This window comes from Callorhinchus milii, unplaced genomic scaffold (genome assembly GCF_018977255.1).
Source record: "Callorhinchus milii isolate IMCB2004 unplaced genomic scaffold, IMCB_Cmil_1.0 Scaffold18, whole genome shotgun sequence".
NCBI classification, from domain to species: Eukaryota; Metazoa; Chordata; class Chondrichthyes; order Chimaeriformes; family Callorhinchidae; genus Callorhinchus; species Callorhinchus milii.
Genome location: NW_024704759.1, coordinates 12,822,003 through 12,830,909, shown reverse-complemented (window position 1 = coordinate 12,830,909; position 8,907 = coordinate 12,822,003).

Genomic DNA, 8,907 nt, shown 5'->3' with positions numbered 1-8,907 from the left:
CACAATTCTGAGTGATATTAAATTTCAAGGTGAAATGATCTTCCGGGCACAAGACTAGGTGGAATTTTTGGCTTTGCATTGTGAACAATCTGTTTGCTGTACTATATGACTTAGTGGTTCTGATTCTACTAGTAGCTGAAAGTCTTTCAGATGTGGATATGGAGTGTTCCTGTGGGGTGGGTTGGGGGGGGGGTGGGGTGGGCAATGCGAAATGTGGTGTACAAAGCAATTAAGAGCCCACATCCATATGAGAACAATCAGAGTGGGGATGGACGGAGGTGTGATGTCTGCAATTTTGGAAGTGTCCTGCTTGGATCTAACATGATTCTTTTTCCAGGCTGCTGCTCGGAACTGGCTGACTATGCTTTAGCTGTCCGAGCAGCAGAGATTGGCTGCCAGAGCCTGGAGAAGGTCTTGTGGGAGATCTGTGACCACAAGGTAATCAGCAGACAGAGTTATTATCATTATGCTGCTAATTAATTCCCAATTCATTACATTTCCTATGGCTAATTTGTACTGAGCACTGATTTGATTAAACTCATCTCTATGCTAATAAACACATTTTGCCTTTGTTTTATAGATTTGGGACAAAGTGTTTATATTTTTAGATGTTAATCAAAAGTAGCAACAATTGAAGAAACCGTGTTCTGCAAGAGTAGAGGTAAAGTACCTGAACTCAGAACGTAAAGTATTTGCATTTGAGGCAAGACTGCAGCAAGGATGCATTAAAGGGTTGTAGATTCTGGCTTCCTGCTTTAACTTTGCAACCTCTTTACATTGCCTGGGGCCTTTACTTTGTCAGAAGCTAATGAAAGATGACAGGAGGATCCCTAAAGGGACAGTACAAGCATTTTTAGTTCTAGCTTTTTAATTTATATTTCACCAACATTTTTCTAAGGGTACCGCAATAGATTTGGCTTTAACTTTGGAAGTACAATGATCAGCCATGACAGAGCATCAACAGACCAGAATCAAAAGGGTTGCAATTCTGGGGACTGTACTTCCTTCATGCATTTCGCCTCTTGCTACATTTATCTTCAGGGTTCCCTCTTGGGATTCTGGCGCTGCTCAACACTTTAAACCAGATGTTTTGGTGATTCTGTGGTGCAAAGGTACAGGTCCTGTGAGGTTCTTCAATATTCAGTGAGTTAGTCAAGTCACAGCTGAACCAATGCTCGAACACTGATGGGCAGGAATAGAAAACTACAGCCATCTGTGGAAATCAAACGCAAAATTGCAAATGTTTGGAGTGACACGTTTGTACAAAATTAGACTGTTCCCTCAAAACTCTACAGCCTCTTGTTTTCAGCCGCGTGAATCTTTGAAAGGCTCCTGACATCATCTTATAATTAAATCTATTTCTGTGCACGAACAGCTTGTGAGTTTAGATAAACAACAAAAAAAAACTGATGTCACCGGGTTTTTGTTTGTACGTTAGTCTGAAGAAAATTGGGCACATTGATTGCTCCACATTGTTATTACCAAAAAAAAAGAGCTGACACATGTATAGAAGCTGTAATTGTTGTGAGATTCAATCAGCTTTTAATAATTATGAAGGAAGAAGAAATAATTGTTTCAATAGCCTAGCTGGAATGGTTTAGTAAATGCTGCGTGAAGAAAGCATGTTTAATGCTATTGTTCGAGTTGTCCAAACTGTAGCATTAGTTAGAATCTATCCATCATGGTTGTTCAAAGGATGAGAGAGAGCCATTGTTATCACATTTGGACTCAAATATAGCCCAATTGAACAATGGCTAAAACTTAAAAGCAATTAATTTTATTGAAATGAAATAGTAAGCTCTGTACGGTATGATAATTCGTATTCTCTATTTTTCACTGTGTTACGTCGTGGCAAATAACCTTGACAATGTTATTTTGTAACTTGCTTTCCAGATATTTCCCGTTCTTCAAAATCTGAGCAAAACATATTTGCAATTAAACCTATAAGGAAATTCTGCACAGATAGATCTGTTTTGCACATCAAGGCCCATATAATTGTAACCATTATCCTGAAAGAATAATGTAGAACCCAGCTACACCAGAAGTGGTATTTATTTCAGACATGACATGCTACCGAAGATGCTGGTGAAATATATTTATTTCCACGGTTAACAATGATATAAACTTAATCTTTAAAACTGGATAAGTAGAATTTATACCCATTTTGCAACAGTGAATAAGTAAAATTCAAGTTCACTTAACTAGAAGTGAAGAGTTTAACGATGAAAATGACCATCTTCAGATTAAATATTAAATTCAACGAGACCATCAGCTTGTTATTAATCAGCTATTATTGATGATAGGTTGTATCATTCTGAAAAGGGTGTGCTTTCTGCTCTGTGTATAATCTCGTGCTTAAAAAGTGTTCATTTTGTCCTAACTCAGTAACTGCGCTGTGTCCTGGCCTAATTTCAAGACCCCCTTCATGTAGAGATGATGTACATCAAACAATATTCCTTGTACGCTTAGGCTGTTCTGCTCAATCGATGTATGCTGCACAAAGAATTAATGCATTGGGGAAGAATTAAAGTGATGGACGCTGCCTCGCATTATTGCGCTGCATCAACAGACATGGCGTCTGGATGAAAGAAAGGATTCTCTTAAGTCCACAAGTATCAGTACTTGGCGAATATTAATGACTTTTTCTGAGGTGAACCTTATCTATTAGACGTAAATAATGGCAGAAAGTATGCGGTAAAATTATACTTCAAGCTATTTTTTTCCGACACAATTAGAAAGGTCATTGGATGACGTGTTAAAAGTTTATTCGCAAAATGAACATTCAAACTGATGTGACCTTTTAAGGCCACAGCTGCCTTATTGCCAACAGTTCATTTTTATATTTCCAATTGAAATTATCAATCATTTTCTGAAAATGGTTCTTTGTTATACTTTGGAACATACCAGGATTTAGCTAATATTTGTGAATTGATTATTAAATACATGTTTTGTGTTTTTTTTAAATAAAACCACAAGTTCAATTTTGATGTCTTAAAAAAAATTCAATACAACTATGGCAAAAAATTCTTGTCCAAAGAGGATATGGTAGTTTTACATTTCTTAATGCTAATGTAGCAGTAATTAATTCAGGAGCACATCATGACAGCTTTTTGTGTGCCTGGTTGAAATGAGTATAAACAGTATTCCTTGGGAGCCAAGATCCCAGAAGACATCATTTCAGTTTATTGTGCACTGCTATAGGACTGGAAACATATGGGTGCACAGCCTGTATGTTCCCTGTAGGATTTTGTGTTGAAAAATACTTAATTTTAATCAGAACTGTGCGGAATCAGATCAAAAGAGTTGTAAGTATTCTTGTAAGGAAAGGGGTTCTTTGATGCTTGACTTCTCGAGAGGAAAGCCTAATGAATTTAAACTGCGGCACCCCTGACATCTTTACAACAGGGAACATGCTTGATAAAACTAGCAGCAATGTTAGTCTCCAGAAGTACCTTTTTGAGGATAATTAATAATATTCCTTACATTTGATATAGCGCCCTATCAACAACAACAACTTGCACTTATATAGTGTCCTCCACGCAGGGTAACGTCTCAGAGCACTATCACCTCTTCGAGACGTCTCCAAGCGCTTCACAGAATATACTGTAAAGTGAATTGACTGTGTATCTTGTGGGTGAAACGCAGCAGCCAATTGTGCACAGTGTATCTTGCAGATAACATTGATAGTATTTTCAAACAAGGATTTCTGCAAGGAACAATGAGATACGTTCTGCGAGGCTTGCTTTTATTCTGTGTACAATAGCGGATTGAACCTGTCATTTCCCTATTCCGAAGATCTAATAATATTCTATTATTGCTTATTCATTACAATAATAATAATCATCCTTACATTTGATATAGAGCCTAATCACGTCTTCAAGCCATCTCAAAGCGCTTCACAGAATAAACTGTAAAGTGGGTGAGATGCGGCAGCCAATTGCGCACAGTCAGTATTATTATTATTATCACCTGAGATTGCGTGCTTCTCTCCGCATACACAGCTGCCTCCCATACACTGTGGTATTTTGTGTCTCTGTTTTCTGCTGGTGGTTCAAGAATCCTCCATGACACAGTAGCTCGCCCCCTTCATTGGTTAACCATCTAGGTTGCTTTCCTTCAACCTTCCCACAAATCCTTTTCATCGAGTGCCACTATGCAGACATCCATTTTAGGCACCTGTAGCAGTTGGCGGTGTTTACTGGAAAACAAAATGAATGCTTTTGAAATCAAAAGCTGAGTTGCTTGCGCAAGTGGTTGAAGCAGCTTTGGTATGATTGAGGTAAAATCTAATCTTTTTAAAAGGGGGAAATAAACAATTCATGAATTTACAGTACACAGGGCGTCCAGTGAAATCCGTTCAGCTGTTACTCCTTACACTGTATTGTATAAGCAAATCAGTTCCGTTTGGATCTCAACATAATTCTCTTCTCCGAACCTTTGCAGCTCTGTTAAAATCATGTCTGTTAAAACCTTCTTCCACTGCGTTATTCTCGGATAAAAATGAAAGTATGCAACCGGTTTGTTTCACTGAGAAAAATTGGTGTGGTGCGTGTATGTATGTATTTGAGAGAATCGGAGAATCCTGTTGATAAGGTTAAATAACAATTTTAATTTTACCAGAAAATGACAGCTGATTGGGGTGAATGATGTCGTGTTTGGGATTGATCAATTATCCGCTTTTTACATCCTTGGGTAGAATCAAACACTCAGTTTATAGAGTCACTCATCAAGAGGGGGCAACTAGTTCTTGCATTTGATATTTTGACGTGGCATACCTTAATAAATGTGGTTGTAAGCTGTGATCATCATATATCAATTCCACAATACCTTACATATCCAGTTTGCTGTGCTCTTTTGAGAATTTGGGGGGATTGTTGACCAGGGCAACAGATACTAAAAGCAACAATAAATTGAGACGCTCTCATTTTTCACTTTTGGGAATTTTGCTAATTTTGCTAATTTGACCCAGATCTGTGGTCGATTTAGTTTGCGGAGGGCTAACAGACTCTGCCTGCATCATTCCTAGTGTTAGAATGTTTGAATTCTGAGGCTGCAAACTCATTTATCCGGAGCTGTGTTTGCTTGCGTCAAATCAGCTGGAGTTTCTCCCATTGGAATGAATCAAACACGACTGTGAAAAATGATAAATTTCCTGACGTTTGCTGCTCTCCCATTTCCCAACTACACATGTTATTTATGATGACATTTTTGATTGCGTTCTCTCTGTAGGGTGCTTTTGTAAGGTGTCCCCTAACGTGTTTTTTTTTCAGTGTAGGAATCTTTGGTGATGTTTTGCACAAGATATCCTAAACGTAAATTGTAATTTTCCTCAGCGTGTTAACTGACTTTTCACACCAAATATGGCCAATTGCATATCCTATTATTCTTGATTAACTGCAGTTGTATTTCCTTTGCAAGCCTTAATATCCGATGTGTAATAAAAGCAGACAGAGATGACCTTCTGTTTTTCACACAAAATAGAAACAAAAGAAAAAGCAGGTGTCATTACACATAGAGCAGATTTAGCCAGAAAAAAACACTAATTTTGAAATTGTTTTTGGAAAATGTTAACAAGGTTTAAAATCAATGTTAGTTATGTATTTTATATGAGGATTATGTCATTACATGACAGGTCTTCAAAATGTCTTGCATAATCTTTTAAAAATCATTACTAGGATATATTTTTCTATAGTTGTACTTAAACTTTATTACAGCTTTATGAAATTTGCTTTATACTTCTGCCCCAAGCCTCGTGAACAGAACCCATGGCTTAACCCACAAAACACACAGTCAATTCACATTACAGTGTATTCTGTGAAGCGTCTCGAAGATGTGATCAGGCGCTCTATCAAATGCAAGGATTATTAATATTATTATATCAAATATAAGGATTATTATTACAGGTGTTGATCTCTGGCAAGTCAAAATCTTGGCAGTTTTTAAAAGAACTTTAAATTGAAATAATTTTAATTGAATGGCAGAGTCATTGTAATAAATAAATCTAATGTTTTTTTATTAATCATAATAATAACTATCCTTGCATTTAATACACCTCAAAGTGCTTTACAGTGGTTTCTTCTTTAAAAATGATTAGCTTCAAGTTTGCTGTCTCGTATGTTTGTCAAACACTTACCAATTCCATGTTGCTTCTTGCTGATATAATTTATACCAAAATAAGAAAGGCATTTACTTTGCTCAGGAGTGGGAAATCAGAGGTGCAGAACATTGTCTCTCCAGTTCTTGTGCGTATCTGATGTTACAGGCCACGCAGAGAAGAAAATATGTTCTTTTACTTCAATATCTTGACCATCAGGCTGTCAGTTTTGTCACATCATGTTTAATGCTGCTAGTGCAATGGAACCAATTTGCTCTGTTGGTCCAGTGGACTACATTTGCATTAATGACCAGTAAAGTATTTATTCTGCAAATCTGCAGTAGATTTTTTAAATACCATTCATGATAAAAGCTCAAATAAGCATTTAAAGTATGACCTAAAATGCTATAAATTATACCTCGCTGTGTTTTTATGCGTGAAAAACCAAATGTCTTAATAATTCCAGCAAGACAGAAATAGTATGATTTAATTGTAAAAAAAAATTCAAGAGCACTGATGTTTTCTGCAGCAATAATTTTGCAGTGACCCACACAAGCCTGGGAAAAGCAATCTGTTTCTGTGTCCGAAAGTAAAATTGACTATTTGGATGCTGATTCGTTTAGTGAAAGATAATCCATTTGAAATCTAGTGGAAGCAGTTACAATATTTGCGTGTTTTTTAAAAAAATAAACTGTGGCCCACGTGGTTTGTGTCTGATGACTAGGCCAAGACTTGTAGGCGTTGAACATTTTAGTTTTCTTGAGTGTTAAAATGATGTGATAAATTTACCTTAAAGGCTCAGAACTCCAATTATGTTTCTGTATGGATTTGGTGGCAATCGCTCCGGTCACATCTGAGGCATTATTCTTACCTCTGTCTGTTTGTCAGCCATGCAGCAAGCAAAGACACAGGCATACATTATCGATCCGTCATTGTCACCTGCTCAGCAGCAAATGGGGCCTGAAGAGAAATTAGAAACCCTGCTACTTAAAGATAGGATTTTATTCAGTTTAAAGAATAAGCCCTAAGCCTTATGAACTGGACATTTTCCTTTCCATTTCTTTGGCTAGAACAGATTTCTGAACCCACTTTGCCGAAGCGTAGAAACTGTTTATTTCAGAAGAGCTGAAAAATATGAATTGATCTTTTTTAGGTGAAAGCTGCACTATTTTAGATTCATATCTAGCATGGTGGCAAGGGGGGGAGGATGGTGTTTGGGGGACACAAAAGAGGGTTGGGGAAGTGGGGGGTAATAAAACAACCAGATTTTCACTCTGCCCCACCAGGAGTCTTAGGACTCGGGATCCTGAAAGGCTGTTAAAAGGCACAGCTAGGGGCATTATACCTTTCTGAAATCAGTTGGAAAGGTCACTGGAAGGAGAGTAATGGAAATGTGGAAACCACTGACTGAGTCTTTGAGTTTTGTTCAGATTCAAGCACTGTCCACACACTCCTGAGTTCAAATGTACTTTTAAACAAAGACATTGAGGGGGGTGGATTTGGACGATGCCAAAATCTTCAATGGGGGCAGAATCAATGAACTGAACCTAGAGTACTTTGTCTTGAGGAAGCCTTGTGCTGTGGTGGGGTATGGAGCAATCAGGTTCAGGGTCAGTGCATGGAGTGATGATATGCACAGTCAATACATACATTGGCGATGTACAGGGTCAGTGCAGGGAATCCCAGGTACAAACCTCTAAAACCAATACAATTGAGTCTACTTTTTTGCCCACAAAATACACAGTCAATTCACTTTACAGTATATTCTGTGAAGTGCTTTGAAACGTCTCGAAGATGGGATAAGGCTCTATATCAAATGCAAGGATTATTATCATTATTATTAGGTAACATGGTTTTCAAAATCTTTAGATGAGGAATTGCCCAGTGAATCCAACTTAAGATGCATTTCTTGGCAGATCCCAAAGATTAGTTTTAAAAAGATGCTCTTAGATGACTGAACCAATCTTTCAGCCTAATCAGCACTGTTTTCATTGACTTGTTTTATACAATCAATTTAAAGTTCACCTTAGTCTTACCTTAAAAGTGCACGAAACAACCTTAAAATATACCCCTGATAAAATAACTCAAACTGTTATACACATCAGCCCAGATTGCCCCTTGGTAATACATTCCTGCTTTATTACTGACAGTAACTGATCTGAATAACTAATTGAAATATTTAAATAGACACCAGGCTGTGTTATGTCCCATGATGCAGATTTTCTAAATGTATGTTGGGGAAGCCATGTTTTACAGTAGCAAAATGTGACTTGCTTTAATTCTGAATGCTGCTCTGTACTTCCTTATGCTTCAGTACCAAAAATAACCAACTATGGTTCGTGCCTGAGGTCTTGCTACCCATCTGCCCTGATCTCCTGCAGTTGCCCACCAACATAGCCTCCCTAGACAGAGGTTCTGAATGTCAATGTCAGGCGCTGACACCATCAGCATCCAAGGCTGCACTCTCCACCTCTCAAAGCCAGTCAGGAACCTCGGCGTTTTGTTCGACCCTGAGCTGTCCTTTCTCCCTCACATCCGCACCACAACTGGCACCGCCTTCCATCACCTTCGGAACATCGCCAGACTACGGCATTACCTCACCCCTCACGCTGCTGAAACCCTGGTCCACGCCTTTGTCACCTCAAGGCTGGACTAAGGGAACTCTCTCCTCGCCGGCCTTCCCGCCACCTCCCTCCACAAGCTGCAGGTCATTCAGAACTCTGCAGCTCGTGTACTGTCCCGCACCAGGCTTCGGGACCACATCACTCCCACCCTCGCTCGCCTCCACTGGCTCCCCATCCCCCAGAGGATTG